Here is an 18,577-nt window from a genome sequence, read left to right as displayed (position 1 = left end):
TGTCTTGCAATTCTACCCTATGTCATAGAATGGGAATGCACTGAAAAGGTTTTAACATGTTTGACTGAAACTCTAGTTTCTTTCTTATATAACAGCTTCATAACATCACAAACAGTAATTAACTCCTTGCAAATATGCTATAAGTGATTCATAATATTTGGCCCCTCCAGCACAACTATCTGATACCAGTAGCAGACATGTCTGCCTTGTCTAGGGATGTATGACCACCATATAATTATATCTATATTAGGAACTGATAGCTCATAGTGTAGCACTTTGGATCATATGGTAGCCAAACCTTAAAAAAATAGTCTAGCAAAAAAAAAAAAAGGTTACAAAAGCTTTACTCTTGAGGAAGGAAAGCACTCCATACCTAAAAAATGTACTTGCAGACAGAGAAGGGTAACAGGAAAACAAGAAGCTTGAGTCAAATTTTTGGGAAGCTTGAAGTTTGCTTGAAACTTTTTAGGAAAATATGACAAGGTACAACACCAGCACCGCAGAAACTCTTCAGTACAAGCTCTGCAAAGGGAGCAATATTATCGATTCTGAAGGATTATCTTTCCATTCCTAGTTGTGTCAAAATCAGATTTATCCTTAGAATATCTGTCTGCGTCTGAAGCAGCATTAACTTTTCATGTAGCAGAGGCATCACTCTGAAAAAAAGCAAGAAGTTTTATTGAAAGTGAGAAGGCTGTTAGTAGGAAAGAGACAGGATCACAGTATGAAGTACCATAAAAACAAGTTAAGTAATATATAGTTTACACTTATGGACACAAATTTAAAGCTTCCATATGTCCACAAAAAAGCCCCAGATAACCCTACTTGAGGAAGCATTTTTTTGCCACTTCTGTAGTCAGCGAAGAGGCCAGGATGGCTTAGTGTCTTTACCACATGTCCACTCTGCCAACACGGAAAAGCCCAAATCCAGTGACGTGTAGACAGGCTACAACTGCCATTCAAACCCTCTTTGGTGAATGAACTGTAGGTATTGCGCACCAATGACAAAGAGAGAGAACAAAGTCTCTGTAGGTGCCAGCTGATGAAAGGAATATATTGAATGATAAACTTTTCACACTACATTCTGAAACCTGGTCTTTATTACAGCAGTCTTATCATTTTTTTACTGTACCTACTGCTGGTGTATTGTAATACAATATTATTGTAGAGGAAACTACAATTTCCTCTATAAATGTAAATATGTGCTGGAACAAAGTCTTTCTGACAAGAGCACCATTAAAGAATTCTCAAGCAATTCAGTGTCAATAAGATGAGACAATGCTTTTATATTTAAAGACTTGCTTTAAAGCAATAATCTGGCTTATAAATTAAAAGAGTAATAAATATGAGGTAAACTGGGAGAGTAAACCCCATACACACATTGACTCATCATCAGTGTGGGCAAGCGTGGACAATTGTTCACATCTTTCTTTTCAGGAAGCAGCAGTATGTGAGTTCAGTCACATACCAGATAAAATGTCAGCGAGATGACTTACTGAATACATTATTCTAAAGTCTTAGTTGAAATGATTAAACACAGCATTCATCTCGTGCTCTAAAAACAAAGCAGATAAATACATGCTCAGACACAAGTTACTCAGTTCCCCAATCTACAGACTTTTAATCATGCAGTAGCTGCCATTTTCTTAGCACACTAAAATGTGTGGCACATAAATTTTGGGTGTCTTCCTTTTAAACACATATCCTTTTATTTTCTCCCTTTCCCTCTATAGTGTGAGGGACTTCTACTATGGTTAGTATACACTGCAGCAAATTTAAACAGTGCTAAGTTTTATACATAGCAATCTAAGAGTAAAAACCTTGGCTATTTCGGTATCTTTTAAAACCAGGTTTGCAATTTTTTAAACAAGAGATATCTCTGTCTTCAAAGTATTTTCGCAGCTTTTTTGTTAAATATTGCAGTTTTATGAGTCATGGGTTTTTTTCTGATTTAAGTATTCAAAAAAAAAAAAGGAGTCAGCTTTGGTATCTTAACAAGAAATTTGAGAAATATTTGTGGCAAAAGTGGGAAATAAAACCTGCAGGGAAGTAAAATACTTGTCTTCTAGAAGATGAGTATTCTCTGTCTGGGTAAGGGGGTGCTCCCAAGCCCAGGAGTGCTCGTGGGTCCTCCCACCTCTGTCTCCCACCACTACCTGGTGCCAGATGCCCTCTGCAAGCTGCTCAGGAAGCCAGCAGGACACATGGCCACCAAAACTGAAAGTTTCCACCCATCCCATGAAATGATCTAGTGCTCTGATGGGCTGAGAAAGTGCCAGAAGAACTCTAGAGGAAGGTGTCTTTTTAAAAAAAAACACAACAGCTTTTAGATGGACTTCACTGCTTGCCAAGCAGGAGAGGAGGAGACCTGAAGTTTCTTCATGTCCCTGCTCCTGGTGCTGCCACCTTGCACCCTGGGATCTTGTGCACAAAGTCCCAGTCCTCTTCTGCCGTGCTCTTTTCCAGTGCAAGAGCTAGGACACGTTAAATAAAAGCAGACAATGAAGGTTCTTCATGCGAGATGTCAATTTGTGGAATGCCCTGCTATGGATGCTGGAGATCTGCATGGTTCACAGGGCAATCAGAAGCTTAAGGAACAGAAATTCTACAACGGCTGTTGAGTATGTAGGCACCACTTCTAACAACGTGCAAGGGTGCAGATTGTTTGAGGCCCTGCAGATGGTCAGTTGGAGTAGCCTTGTCCCATAGTCTGTTCGGTCTGGCTAAACACTGCTGGGCCTCAGCTGTCAGTCATCTTGTAGATGTATTGAAGGGAAAATCTTATTTTTTTCATATAGAAGCAGTCTCCCTCCTCAAAAAAGTAACACAGTTACGTGCTGGATAGCAGCAGCTGTTCTAACTACAGCGTGACTTTCCCATTGCTTCTCTTGCCAACCATTTTTTCCTGCCTCAGAGATCTGCATCCTCTGATTTATTTCGCTGCGTGTAATCTCTTAAAGTCAATACATTTAAAAAATAGATACTCTGTAAAATACAGCACTTCAAAGCAGACCTTGATTCTGAGGTAAAGCTCTGCCTCATATTGCTCATTTTCATCCAGGAATCTAAATACTAGCAGAACTGATGTACATATTTCTGTTTATTGTGTCTTGGGATGCTTCTCACTGAGATCTTTCTCTTTTCCTCAGCCTGAAGCAGAGGTTTACACCTGAGCATTCTTCAGGGCAGAGTTTTAGCAAAGTCACCTTGTAATTACTAATATTATTACTTCCTCACTTCTCTCCATTTTTAATGTTATTTTATTTTAAAAAGCAAACTGCACCCTGCCTCTCCCCTTTCCCAAGAAAGACATTTTGGTGCAGTGGTAATATGAAGAAGCTACCTTGTTACCAGCAATAAACGTAACACACCATCAGGTTATAGACAGGGCAACACAGTACTGAAGAGGTAAAAAATTAATCGAGTAACCCACTGTTGAATACAAAGGTGTAGTGATTTTTCATAAGGTGCTGTACGATAGGACAGATAAGTAGCATAAAGCAGGAGAACAACATTTTGTAATAACCTAGACAGATAAAGTCATCACTATGTACAAGTTTCATCTACAGTACTCCAGGTTGTAATTAGAGTTTTGACTTCGAGGACTTCTGACCAATTCTAGTACAATATTGCAGTTTATCATATTTTTCATTTCATAAAACTTGTATCATCATAGCTATTATTAAAGCCTTCCATAGCCAGTCTTAATATCTGTAGCATCACTGAAGAAATACAAATAGGACAAGCAGCATTTTTCTGTGTGTCAAGCCACTCTCCATCATCTTTGAAAGGTCATGGAGAACAGGAGAGGTGCCTGAGGACTGGAGGAAAGCCAGTGTCACTACAGTCCTCAAAAAGGGCAGGAAAGAGGACCCAGGAAACTACAGGCTGGTCACAGAAAAGTGATAGAACAGCTCATCCTGGAGGTTGTCTCAAGGCATGTGGAAGAAAAGAAGGATGTCAGGAGTACTTAACATGGACTCACCAAGGGGAAATCATGCCCAACCAACCCAATAGCCTTCTGTGATGGAATGACTGGCTGGGTAGATGAGGGGAGAGCGGTAGATGTAGTCTGCCTTAACATCAGCAAGGCTTTTGACACTGTCTCCCTTAACATCCTCACAGGCAAGCTCAGGCAGTGTGAGGTAGATGAGTGGCCAGGGAGGTGGATTGAGAACGGGCTGAATGGCAGAGCTCAGAGGGTTGTGATAAGCGGCACAGAGTCCAGCTGGAGGCCTGTAGCTGGCACTGCTCCCCAGGGGTCAGCACTGGGTCCAGTCCTGTTCAGCTTATTCATCCATGACCTGGATGAGGGGACAGAGTGTGTCTTCAGCAAGTTTGCTGATCATAAAAAACTGAGAGCAGTGGCTGATACCCCACAAGTCTGCGCTGGCATTCAGCGAGACCTGGGCAGGGTAGAGAGTTGGGTGGAGAGGAACCTGATGAAGTTCAACAGAGGCAAGTGTAGGGTCCTGCACCTGGGGAGGAATAACCCCATGCAGCAGTATGGGCTAGGGGCTGACCTGCTGGAAGGCAGCTCTGCAGAGAGGGACCTGGGAGTTCTGGGGGACAACAAGTTGCCCATGAGCCAGCAGTGTGCCCTGCTGGCCAGGAAGGCCAATGGGGTCCCAGGGTGCATTAGGAGGAGCATGGCCAGCAGGCTGAGGGTGGTGGTCCTGCCCCTCTGCTCTGCCCTGGTGAGGCCACACTTGGAGTGCAGTGTCCAGTGCTGGGCTCCCCAGTTCAGGAGAGACAGGGAATGGCTGGAGACGGTCCAGCAGAGGGTTATGAAGATAATGAGGGGACTGGAGCATCTCCCTGGTGAGGAAAGGCTGAGAGAGCTGGGCTTGTTTAGCCTGGAGAAGGGAAGACTGAGAGGGGATCTTACCAATGATACAGATATCTTAAGGGTGAGTGTCAAGAGGATAGTGCCAAGCGACAGGACAAGGGGCAATGGGTACAAACTGCAACACAAGAAGTTCCATCTGAGTATGAGGGTGACAGAGCACCAGAACAGATTGCCCAAAGAAGTTGTGGAGTCTCCTTCTCTGGAGACATTCAAAACCCACCTGGACGTGACTCTGTGCAACCTGCTCCAGGTGAACCTGTTTTAGCAGGGGGTTGGACTGGATGATCTCCAGAGGTCTCTTCCAACCTCGACCATTCTGTGATTATGCAAACCAATCTTTAGGAAAAAATGGCACAAGATACCAAAAACTTTTTAAAAGGTACCCCTGCCCCTGCCTGCCCCCTCCCCCCGCCCCCCCCCCCAATGTAAGAAAATGTTCACCTAATTATGAGCTTTTGGTTATGGAAGTGCCACTCTATCACTGAATGGCTTAAGAGAGTTCCTTAAATCACTACCCATCATGAAAATACAGCATTTTTTAAAATCTTACAGCTGTAGACAATAGGCTAGCAACCACTGACAATTAAAACAATTTTAAACCAATGCAGTTACTCAGATTTACTTTCTGTGCCACTGAAAAAACTTGGTGCGTTCCATAAGCAAAAACCGTCTTATATAAAAAATAATGTATCAATGTGAAGAATATCAGTTGTCCCACATCTCCCATTAATGCGTTTGTGTACTGAAAAGAACCAGTGTAACACTTTTGTATCACTTTTTTTCTGACATAAAGGTGGAGGTTTTTCTTGACTTGTCCATCTTCTAGGTAAGGCAACAATGTACATTGAAGACAGAATTCAGTCTTACATTAGCTGACAGCCATTACACTTTTGAAGATACCTGAAGTACCTTCATTTTATTGCCTATTCATTACAGTAAAATTTTAATCAGAGTTCTAGACAAACTAATTTAATGTGGCATCTCTGATTCTTTTGCCTTAAAGGCTTAATGTGATGTGAACCTGATGCCAATATTGAAGATAGCAAAGCATGTGCATTTGAAGTGCTGTGAGAATTACAGTGACAATTAACTAAGTTTTCAGGGTGGCAGTGAATAAAAGGGAGGTTTTCAAATGTAAAATGACTTCTTTCCTCAGTGACTCAGAAGTGACTTGCAGTTTACCAGTTAAATTCTAATGAAGTGATTTATTTGTAGCTGACAGAAGCTCCTCAGAGAAACAATGAGCCATGATTTCCATTTCACATATACTGTATGACTTACCAGCTACTTAGGATCCTTCTCGGTTGCTTGGATGACTTAGAGGTTCCCAATAGGTCAGCCAGCACTGAGGCATCAAATATGATGTCAACATCACTGTTAAACACAGGGAGAAGTGTTAATTGTCAAAGAAAGGAAAATGCATTGGCCATAGCACAAACAAGCAAACAAAACCCCAATCTCCATCATTATTTGGAATATTTACAGGTATAGCCAATGGACTAGACAGACTAATATAAACCTAAAAAAGTCAGAAAATAGAAAAAAAAAAAAAAGGTTGGAATAAAGAGTGAAGGAGTGAATGAGACAAAATCCCAGGTGTCAATAGGGCAGTTCTCCACAGAATTATTTACTACAAATGGGTTGTCTGTTCATCATCCACTGGAAGTATTACAGCCCTTTGAACAGAGAAACAATCAGCAATATAAGCCTTACTTACCTGTACAGCGGGGGAAGGGGGCGGGGAACTCAAGAATGCACAAAGGACCAAAAGTAATCCCTCTCCCCACCATACTCACCACCCTAAGTTAACCTGAAAACACTACTATTTCCTTTTTGAAAAAGCATGTAAGCAGATATCTGTGTGACAGGCAAGGATCACATGCCAATGTTTCCTCAGCTGGATAAACCACAAGCTCTTGGCATGGCTATATTGGAGCTGGTAACCTTTTCAGCTGCTAAAACAGATCTGTGTTCCTATTTTAAGGTGCAGAGCTCCTTGCTCTGCAATGCTCATCTGAACTTATTTTGATACCTAGCCTGATTTATGTGCTCCCTACCTCAGGAAGTGGCTGTGGACTTTGTGACTGGAAAGTGCATGTCAGGTGTCCTCTGCCAGAGTCAGAGCTTTGTCAGGCTCTTTCAAAAGGCACAACCTAAACCAGTTAGTGATTTTATGAAGAGAAAACCATGCCATCAGCATCTGCCCTGTTTTGTTGGAGCAGAATGTCCTGCTTCAGAAAACCGCTGATTTCACTCAATCACTTCCAAGTTTTGTTCTCATTTATTCTTATGGGTTCCCGCAAACACTGTAATGTTGTTTCCACATCAGCTTTAGCAATGAGGACCACTGACAGTGTGCTGATTAATCAGCTCTTGCTCCCCTTCCTGTTACTCTGATCACATCTCTGTTTTTTTTCCAGCTCTAACACTATCAGTGGCCCCAAAAGAATCAGCAAAATTTGTCTGTATAATTTGTCTCCTAACAGAAAAATGTAATTCAGGCTGTCGTTTACTCTTTTGCTAGACTTCTGCTGCTTTTCAATTATAAATTGCATGAAAAGCAGAGTCAAAAGCTGTGTTGCTTTTAACCACAAATGTAATCTATGGCAAATGCCAACTTCGCTAGCACCTCTTAGACTCTGATGCTCCAGTTACTCTGAGCAGCCCAAGGGGCCGGTCCTCCTGCATCCAAGCCTTCCTGCAGCCCATGGCAGCCGCTCTGGCAGAAAGGCAGGAGGAAGAGCTGAGAGGGAAGCAGCATAAAGTACTAACACTAAGTTTATGGACTGTTACTATCTAATGGCATTTTCTCTCAACAGAACTTACACCACTAATTGAGGTTGATTTGGGGTTTGAAAAAGGGTATTTCATACTTTAAAGGCGAAACAGAATCCTCTTGTCAGGATTCCTTGCAGTGGAGAATTAAGTGGAGGACACAGCAGCACTGTCTGATTTGGCTTGCACTCTGTTCTTAATGTGGTGTGTGGACAAACACCATTGGAAAAAAATGCTTTTGTTTTTTTTGAGTCAAAACATTTTGAACTGAAGGAATGTGAAAATATTCAGTAAGACCTTTACCATAGGACCTCTATAGCCAAGACAAGATTACATTTTACAAACATCAGGTGGAAATCCTGATTATGGCTACTATTTGTAGTGTGCTATCATCAGAAGCAAATATTTGGAGATAGAAGGCCTTTTGTTGACTTAACACTCTTGAGGGATGCTGTGGAATAATTTAGGTGTTTACTTTAGGAGGCTGAATAAAGGTCAAATGAATCCTTAGGAAAAAAACTCTAGTATGATATCCTACTTATACATTCCCTGTGAAGTGTTTAAGGATCTGGGATTTTTACCTAACATAATTCTAGGTTATTTCTCTATAATATATTATACATTACACATATGATGGAGATATATATCATATATTGTACAGATATTATAGAGAGATATAATATATTATATCTATCTAGGCACTAATATAACTCTAGGCAGTGCCTTTCCTGAGGAAAGCTGAGTCAAGTATTGCTCCTGCAGTAACGCTGTTAAGGATAAGATTATTGCAGATTAGTGTTTGGCGTACAGTGATTCATACAAAAAATATCCTTTACAAGTCTGTCCTCATCGTAATGTATTAATATTGTTTACACTATTACACTGAGATAATGCTTTGCAAGTCTAGGCTGGTTATAAAGCAATTTTGCCTATACCTTTTTGTTCCCGCCCCCATTCCCATTAGAAAGTACTCTGGCAGGAAGAAACTGGCTTGCTTTATACCAAAGCTGGGGCTTTCCTGAAAGTAAATAGCAAGAACACTTTATAAGAAACAGGTGACTTAACATAAAGTTAAGTATTTTATTGAAACAATTAATAAGGAGAAGTGAATTATAAACTATGGAGGAGTTTCTCTATTTTCACAGTAGTCCATTTCTTCATTTGCTGTATTCTCTCAGAAGACTGGAGCTATGTATTCTGGCAGTGTGTTAAATCATCAAACTGCACAATGTTTTGAGATTTAGACAGTGTTTTAAGTATAAAAAGCCCTTCAAATAATCATTGAGGTAGCAGGAAAAAAGACAATTGCTTTATATTCCTGTGATTAGGACACAAGATACTGCTGACTAGTTTCTGCTGCTCTGAAGATTTGGCTGGTTGGACCAAGCAGAACACCATCCACAATTAAGAAACAGAGCAGCCAACCTCAGCTTCCACAACTCTTTGATTAGGGCTCTGTTTAGCAAGACAGAACCCATGAATTTAAGTCATTCCAGTCCCAGAAGGAAATTAAACAACTTATCCATATCCAAAACGAAGGCTAACACACTGAGCTTTTTGCTTAAAAAAGCTTTTTTTTTGCTTTTTTTGTCTCCTTCCTCTGCAAACAAGTGAACCTGATCCCACCATTTGCAGTATGTTTTATCTGTCATCATACTGCAACAAGCTTGACTGCATTTATTAAACAGTTTGGGAATATCTGAAGTCATGTATTTTAATGAATTTACTCTTCATGCCTGCCATCCTTGCCATCACCCTACCGAGAAACTAACTTGCTAAGACTTGATATGTATAGGCATATCCTAACCAAAACACCTATTTATCTACAAGATGATTTTCATATTAATTTAATTATCACACACCTATTAAAATCCTGTAAAATATATTTATCTCAAATCCTGTGGAAAGAGCAGGTGGTACAGCAGAGTAATGAGGACAATTAACAAGTCCCCATGCTCCGCACAAAACATGAAAGATGAGTAGCTCCTTTATTTACCACTGTTTCAGAGCACAATCGACTTGTTTCTTTCAAAAAAAGCACACTGCCTTCTGGTAAGAAAATTATTGTTTAAGCGGAATTTGTATCAAAGTTAACCCCTACAGTTTTTGAAAGTGTGACTCTAAAGGTAGATGAGCTCTGCAATGGTCTTAATCTAACCAGGGCAGGCCCAGGTTTGTGACATTCGGTGAAAGGCACCAGGATCTTTCTTATCGTCACAAGATCCTCTTCAAAAAACAGCATCAGAGTCCATTTTACCAGCTGAGCCTTCTCCTTTCCCCCAGAGTGACTCTCAGCACCCCTGCTGGCCTTTGGCACTAGTTGCTTTCTGATTATACTATTTTCTATTGCCAGTGAAAATTCTAACTAATTTAAAGCAAACAAACGAGAACATTAGTCTATACTATAATTATAGTATATGTGTATATATACACAATATACTATACTATACTGTAAATAATATAATTATTTATATTTTTTGGGGGGGGCAGGGAGGGAAATGGACTTCTCAGAATTACATATTTTACCTTTTTAAAGCTGTCACAAAAACTGACTGTTCATGAGCTGTTAAAACAAAGAATATTCTGACTTAATCGTGATTCAGATCTCAGCTTTGTCCTGATATGAAAGACAAAAATCTGTCAAAACCTTGTAAGTCTTCACAGTCAGGGGACATTATTTCCTGACCAGCTCTAGGAAGCTTCTCTTTCCATTGAGAAGTTTTCTCTAGACTCTCAGCCACCTGCCTCTCCTACCTCCATCCATCCCCTAGCTCCCTCTCAGTCTTCAAAACTGAATCAACTTCTGAATCAACTGTGCTTCAGATCCACACTCCCAGGTAGTTGATCCAACAAGGTCTTGTTAGTACAATGAAAACTTTGTGCATCAGAAATCAGGTAAGATTTCCCTAGCCCTTTTCATTTCAGTCCTTTTCAATAAACTATTCTGCATCTTCCAGAGAAAAAAAGTTACTGCAAGATGCTACCTTGGTCTGAAGATTACTGCATAGCTGGGCTTAGAGAAGGCAAGATTAAGGAGCTGCAGAAATTCCCAATACTCATACTATTTTAGGAAAACCCAAACATTTTCTGCCAGAAAAGTACCAAAATAATATCTAGCATGTTACATTTAATAAGTATCCATACAACTACATCCACTGTATATCTTACTGCATTACAGCATATATATTTTTCTAACTTTATTTGTGTACAACTGCTTTTAAGTGTTCTCTGGCTCTAATTGCTTGGTGACCTACCAGAGATTATACATAGAATAATCAATGAATAGAATCAATAGAATCGATGAATAGAAATACTGTTGTGAATACAATGGACTGGAATTAAAATCAAATATTTTCCCTCTCCCTACAGATTTTCAGTCTGTTTGTGATTTCTTATCTGAAGAGTTTCATATAAAAGCAGTGGAAATAAAAAGGTCTAACAAGATTTGAAGTTTATTTTGACAGATCTGTTCTTGACTGAGTTTTAAACCAAGCTCCTTGAGTGCAAACTGGGTGCGTCATATCTGCATAAAGTAGAGCATGCTTCTGAAATCTTGGAGGAAATCAAGGCTGTCCTCTACATACTAAGACTTTAAATTGTTATTTAGTGATTACTTACTTGGCTCTGGGCTTTTAGCCACATCATATGTTCATGCTTAAGGAGATTAAATGTGGTAGCTAATAGTCTGGTCAAGAAGCCTAACCCTATCAGCCTAACAGATCACTTACCAGATTTTCATCCTATGAAAATGTATGAGGAAGTGTTAGCATAGTAGCGTGACTTGTGTTTTTCTTTGATAGTTCCAGCCTCAGTATTACTTTGAATGAATGTGCTATTCCACCTTCACAGCCAGCATGTTCAACTTAAAGCAGGGCTTTTTATAAGCAAGTGGGCCTCTAAGCTAATAATTGAAGCACTTACATCCTTTGCTAGAGGTCTCTTGGAGGTCTACATAGTTTCTTCTTCCAGGAAATTAAGTTAATAATTCCTAGAACTAGATTCTTTTTTTTTTTTTTTGAAAATACTACTTATGGGTGACTAAGAACTGAGAAAGCGGCTTCTGAGATGAGGATTGAGAAACCCTCGAAAGTGGCTAGGCAGTATACAGCTAAGCATAAATGTTGCTGGCCGGCCAGGACCACAAATCTCCAGATGTGAATGCCAGATACATACATTTATGCTGTATCTCCTTACTAGTTTACTGTCATTGTGTTCTTATAGCCTGTTTTTTGTCATTACAACCTTCAGCAGGTGTGTGGGTTTTTTTTGTGTTCCACAATAAAGCTGCATGGGACATAATCTATACAAATTATTACTATTTGACTACCTTTTTTACTCTTATGTCACACCAGGATGGAAGAAAAATAATCAAAAAGTAATTGGTTTCATATTAGTTCTTTATATATTTCACAAAAAAGAAAAAAACCCAAACCTTTCATGAAATCACAAGGGAGCAAATTCAATACAAAGCTACTTCTGAAGAGTCCATGGTAGCACATTTGCCATTACTAATCACTTCTTACAGGGATTTAACTGCTATCACTCATATGGCGCTGGAGACAGAGGCCTGCTTTAGAAAGGCTGGCCTATAAAAAAAGCCAAAAGATGAGGAGAGCCAAGGAGTCCATTTCTACTGAAAAGCAAATCCCTTTGTTGCATTTGGGCAAAGTCACTCCTGAATTATCTATTATATGGACACTTGATTAATATTTATACTTTACAAAATACTTTGTAACTTTCCTTTTCAAATAAATTTAGTACTATCATATTACAGGACAGGCAGTTTGTTATTGATGATCAAATCTCAGAAACAAGGGAGACTTACTTCAAATCTTAAGTTTTGAACACAAAAATCATTTAACTTCAAAGATCAGAAAGTTATTTTGTTTTCCAAATAGGAACAGGGATAGAGAAGATGAGGATAACAAGTATCTTCAACCTGGCTGGATAAAACAAGTCAGTAGAATTAGTTAATTTGAATATCCAGGCTTTTTAATTTGTACTGATCTTCTTACTAGCTCTGGGAATTGGAAAACAGCTGCAATGCAACACACACTGCAAGTCTGCCCTAGGCAGAGGATGGGGAGGGACTCCACTCAGATGTACTTTTACACAGCCAGCCAAAGTCACTGCAGAACCAAGAAGCGGTTCCAGGTTTCCACACACATGTCTCCATTTGTCCTTCCTGCTTCCCTGGTTGCCGAAAGGCAAAAGTGACATTCTTCAGTTACTTTGCCATTTTTATTTATGGATGCTGCCAAAATTATTAGAGATGGATCAAAATACTAATAGAATATTTATACTTCTCTATTTCCTTTTATATGTACATATATAGCTTTAGGCATCCAGAGCTGTGAATGCACTATTTGTAATATGGCCATTAATGAAGCAAATTCTTTCATGCTTAGTGACTTCACACAATACTACTGGGCTTTCCTGTTTTCCACCCACCAGTACTATCGTTTAATTCCCCCAATGAGTACTTGCTCAGCTGTGACAAATTCAAACTCCACCAGATTAATTCATAATCATGTATGAATGGGGAATGGGAGCCAGTGGATTTTGGTTTCATTACTGTAGACCTTTGCTTCATTTTTAATTAACTTAAAATAAATATTACAAGGTAAAACTTTAATATAGTATTTACATGATGATTTTTACTTGCTAACTACTGTGTGATAAATTTCTTAACAACTGTGCCAGCATAAAACTCAGAAAAAGGTGCCATCTCTAGGGACTCCTTTGCGCTACTTCAGTTTGTGCCTCTACCACACACCAAGCAAGCCACCCCATATATTGTATATTCATAATACGGTTCTCCACAACATTCAAACCCACTAGTCTTCTTTCACAACTCCTTTAAGCGTAGGATGGACTTTGCTGTTTTCCTTTAGTCCTCCTGTCAAGCTCAGAAGCTCCTTTGGTATCTGTTCAAGATCTTCTCTTTTCCTTATGTTCCAAGAAGCTGATGTAGTAACATGCAATTCCTTATATTCTACCGAAGCCCAAGGCTGTTAAACTTAGGAGACAGCTGAGCCTCCTAAGAAGCTGTAGCATAGCCTTTAAAGTTTCCCAGGCTTTAAAAGCACATTTGTTTTCATGTTTCAGACCTAGTTAATACCAAATCATGCCTAAACCCGATCAGAAGCCAGAACTTCAACATTCCTCTCTTCCAGTCCCCTGAGGAGAGCTCTATCTACCAGGCACTCACAGGGAACACCTATCAACTATCAACAGGACTATCAACAGGATCTGGCATCTCAGGAAATATAATGGCAACCACAACGGTTTTCAGAATTAAAGCTAATTGCACCACTTCCCTCTTTATTCCCTACCACAACTGCTATAATGTTAAGGGCTGGCATCCTGGAGGGATGTGCTAGGCTCCAATTCTTGTTTTCAATAGATTTTTTTCAATCCACACGCAGATCATAGAAACACAGAATCATGGAATTGGATTGGGTTGGAAGGGACCTTAAAGATCATCTAGATCCAACCTCCATGCCACTGGTAGAGACAACTTCCACTAGACCGTGTTGCCCAAAGCCCCACCCAGCCTGGCCTCGAACACTTCCAGGGATGGGGCATCCACAACTTCTCTGGGCAACCTGTTCCAGTGCTCACCGCCCTCACAGTAAAGAATGTCTTCCTAAAACGCGATTTCAATCTATCCTCATTCAGTTTAAAGCCATTACCCCTTGTCCTGTCACTACAGGACCTCATAAAAAGTCCCTCTGCAGCTTTAGGCCCCCTTTAGGTACCTTTATGTAAGGCAATACCTTTCAGAAATACATTTACTTTCATCACCAGAAACAGCTGCATACTGGGCGAAGTAGAAAGTAATCATTAGGAGTTTAGCTTTTAAACAGTTTGCTGGGAGTGTTCCTCACAACTTTTTCTTAACTAAAGGTTTGATGAATATAGCTGCTTTGAGTTAGAGGTACCGTTTCCAAGTGACATGGTTTAACTCCAGGAGGCAGCTAAGTTCCACACAGCCGAAACCAGTACATCAAGGTAGGTTACACTGTCTGGGTCCATGTATTTGATTTTATTTTTTAATATATAATTTACCATAAAATAATACACAAGATTTCCTAGTCTTCAGACTGTAGACACAAATACTAAGAGGTGGTCTCAGTCCAACAGAGATTTGTAATAGCTGTTTTATGAAAGAAGAATTGAGCTTATGAATACATTAGGAAAAAAAAAATAGTCTGCCAGAAACCAAAAATTAAACTTGAGTTTTATAAGTACCTAACATCTTACTCACCAAATTGATTTGCTTTTTTCTCATCATCCCTGCTCCTGAAGTTAATATTTTTTTAATACTTCTACATTATTATTTTTCTTGTTCTGATTTGTGAAGTAAACGACTGTCAGGTGAGTTACCGCTACCAAAGAGTGCTTCTTTGATGTATCTGAGTGTTTTAAATACTGTTGGTATTTGGATGCAGTATTAAAATGTTTTAGAAGTATTCTTGCCTTGAACATATAGATAATACATACAAAGAACGCTTTGAGAAAGAACCCTTAGACAGCAGAGACAAAGAAACCTGTGTCTTAACTATGATTCCAGTAATAAAACTGAGCAACTAAATGATGTGGGAATATGGACCGTTTGAATTTCAAAGGCAATCTCATGTGTTCAGGCTTTACTAGCACTAACATTGGTCAGCTTTACACTAAGGTATTTGTGCATACATGTAATAGAGAATTTTTCAAGCATACTTATCTATATATATAGTTAATTGTGGAATTAGCATCCTGCTCAAAGATTTTCAAGTTCTGTATGAAGAATCTAGTTAAATCATATGAAAGTGCTTGATGATGTGACATTTCCAGTGTCACTTTCTTTGTTTTGAAGTTTAAGACCATGTCACTTAAGATGTGAAAGCAATGGGTTCTCTGTCTTCTTACTGCTGCCAATGTTTTTTCTTTCTGTGACTTAGAAATGAGGATGGCTAGTTGTCTGACCTGTTCAGGCATTCTTACCAATAAAAATGAAATCCAGAAGAAGTCTTCCAATAAGGAAAGTCAGCAATGAAACAACAAAGGAAAAATGTGGGAAATTAATTAATAGGACGTGCTCTAAATAATATGTAAGTGTGACTCAAAATAAAATAACAGAGAAATATCAAGCAAAACCTAATTGTGTCTTAGTTATAAAGGTCAAGAAAAGGCACATATGTTTTCCAGATTTCCAGTAACAGCAGAGAGGACTTACAAGGGAAATGCAGAAATACAGAATAATACATACCAAAAAGGCAAAACCTAAACTCTTCAAAGTGTATGCACAAACTAAGTACCAAATAAGATCATTAAATTTGGTTTTCAGATGAAGTGTCAAGAATTAGTAGTGTAAAGCCAAAGACTACGTAAAGAAGAAAATTCCTTGACTGGTTTGCATTAGAAAAACTGTTTACGTGTTTCTTAACTCATCATGCTCTCTAGTAATAGGAACAAACTGAAGATACATTCTAGAAGCCTTGAAGGAAAAAATGACATAGATAGCATCAACTAAACCCCACTGCAACTTAGTTTTGAGTCTGTTAAGTGTTCATAGTGTTTTGAGTGAGGTTTACTGTTCTTTGTAAAAGCTGGCAAGTGGTTTCACAGATCTTCTAGTGGCAAAGCTGACTTAAAGATTTCCTCTGTGTTTGGAGTGTTTGTTCCAGTGGGTGAAGAAGGGCTGGAAATCACTGCCGCAGAAACTGTACCAGTTCACTGCTTGTGAGCTGTGTTGTAAACCCAGATTGGTTCTCAAATTGCTGTTTATTTTTTTTAATAAAGTACAATCTTTCTGAAGTCAGAGGGAGACACTGAGATAAAATCTACCTCTGGAGAGCTTGTTCCATGAAGTCAGATTTGGTTCAGAAATCCTGAATTTTTGCAGTTACCTGTGAGCTGGGAACTGCAGTGCTATACTTAACGAGAAAGAAGGATTCCCCCTCTCTCTGAGTCTGTCTCCTTCATGACACTGAGTGCAGTTGACACAGAACTACACCCTCAAAAAAAGAATAAATCAAAGTTTGAAAGGCAGAACAGAGACAACTCAGGTGAGCAGCAGTACTTTCTGTAGGAAATCCAAAAGGAAGAAAGACTTGTTTTTCTAAGCGCAAAGAACCCTATCTCCTACTGCTTGCCTTCCTCTTCTGTTGAAAAGCACAGTTCTACTCATTCCTTGTTAGTTTTCTTTATTAATAAATAAATCAGTCTCCCACCAATTCTTCAAATAAGAAGAAATCTGAGATTTCATGTTCTTGGTTATCTACTTGACTGAGAAGAGGTATTTCCATTTGTAAACATTATATTCATTAAATTCCTTAATTCCTTCAGGCTGAGCATTTGATTTGATACACAAGTTACACTTGAAAAAAAAAAAAAAAAAAGGACAATGAGCAATCCCCACTTATTCTGCTCATGTACTGTATCCTGTAGCTTTGGGGTTTTTTTCCTGGGCTTTAACGTTTTATTTTTATTACTTATGTCATAACTGTTTATGATTACTTAAATCATCTGTTCTCAAGACTGCTGTACTGCTTTTTCTATTTGGATGCTGATGATGAGCAAATAGTCAAATTCAGCTGAAGTGTTTCAGAATTTGCTTCTATCAGGACTGAACTTTGAATTGTGAAAGGAATTGTAAAATCATGGTACTAATGGATGCTAAAAATGGAAATGTAAACAAGTATCTAAACAATCAGTAGCGCTCTGTCACTACACTCAGAAAATGCTTATTCTCTGGAAAGGCCTTTTTCCCTTGTGCCTGGAAGGATAAAAGACAGCTTTTTTACTTTTTGCTTGTCAACATGTTTATCTCTGATACTAAATCATCCTGATTTTTTATACATATATCTCTGAAAACAAATTAATAAAAAACAGTGGCTACAGTTTGTACCATGAATAGACCTGACAGTCAAGCACAGAAGAAAAGAGTTAAAATGCTTTGGTTACTTCCAGAGCTGCAGTTTCCAGACTGCTTTATCTTCTTCAAGTGCACAAACGGTACTGAGGTACTATTTTTGAGGACACAATTGTCTGCATATTTTCTTTACCAGAAAAGACCACCAGGGTAGGGTAGGGGGCAGGGGGAGGAGATGTCACATGGGTTGATTGTCCCAGACAGGAAGGTGGTAGTCTGGTGTACTGAATCTGGCTGCGGATAGCTCTAGTCAGTGACTGTTAAGAATATTTCTGCACACATCATTGGTACTAGGTGAAAAAATAATTCAAGAATATATCTGCCTTTATAATTACTGCTATATTGCTTCTTAAATGAATGGTGTTTTTTGCTTAGGTATTTAAATAAGCAAGTAAATACATTCTTTAGACTAGAATCATTTAATGTATTTGGAAGTACCCAGGAGCTATAATCACCTCTGCCTTGATACAGGAACAGGACTTGGTTTCACACCATGTCCGTAGAAAAGTCCAGCAGCAGATGCTGAAACCCAAAGTGTCCCAAGGCCCCAGCACAGGAGTTAATTTACCAGAGTGTAAATCTAACCTGGAGTTTAGCTATGAAGAATAAAGGAATAAAGCATAAATTTGAGGCCTCGCAGATGGGAAGAGGTAACAGGACGAGCATGAGCAATGTCCCTGCGCGCTAAGGGGCAGTCACTGCAGGACCACGTTTAATTTCTGGACACTTGTGCGTCCTGGTGGGAATGCTGCAGTGGTGGCAGCTGCTTCCACAGGCCCCTGCAGCCCCGGGCGGGGGACACACCGCCCTGCCCACGCACCAAGTCGCTTCAGCGCGGCTCCGTAAGCACCCAGGCTCCCGCGGTGCCGGGGAGCCCCCGGAGCAGGGCAGCTGTCCCAGCCAGTCTCCTCGGCCCCTGGGCCTCGCTGCGCCCCGGCGCTGGCAGGGCTGATGCTCCCTCCCGGCAGGGTGAGCGTGGCCGCTGTGGCAGAGAGGCTCCTCTGGCAACAGCTGAAGCCCATCGGCTTCAG

At 39.7% G+C, this 18,577-nt stretch overlaps 1 protein-coding gene across 1 annotated transcript in view; it reads right to left on the bottom strand.

Annotated features, from left to right (window-relative positions):
• Positions 1-5,129: 5,129 nt before the first annotated feature.
• The window catches only part of C1H4orf19 (chromosome 1 C4orf19 homolog), a 93,165-nt gene continuing 79,717 nt past the window's right edge, over positions 5,130-18,577 (bottom strand). Inside the window, exons 3-4 of the transcript XR_005104775.1 lie at positions 6,131-6,223; positions 5,130-5,165 (exon numbers count right to left, since the gene is read on the bottom strand). The gene's annotated coding sequence lies outside the window, so the exon portion shown is untranslated. The remainder of the gene's footprint in view (positions 5,166-6,130; positions 6,224-18,577) is intronic.

The sequence above is a fragment of the Falco rusticolus genome, chromosome 1 (assembly GCF_015220075.1).
Source record: "Falco rusticolus isolate bFalRus1 chromosome 1, bFalRus1.pri, whole genome shotgun sequence".
NCBI classification, from domain to species: Eukaryota; Metazoa; Chordata; class Aves; order Falconiformes; family Falconidae; genus Falco; species Falco rusticolus.
The sequence above is the reverse complement of the archived record's forward strand: the minus strand, read 5'-3'. Positions and strand labels throughout refer to the sequence as shown.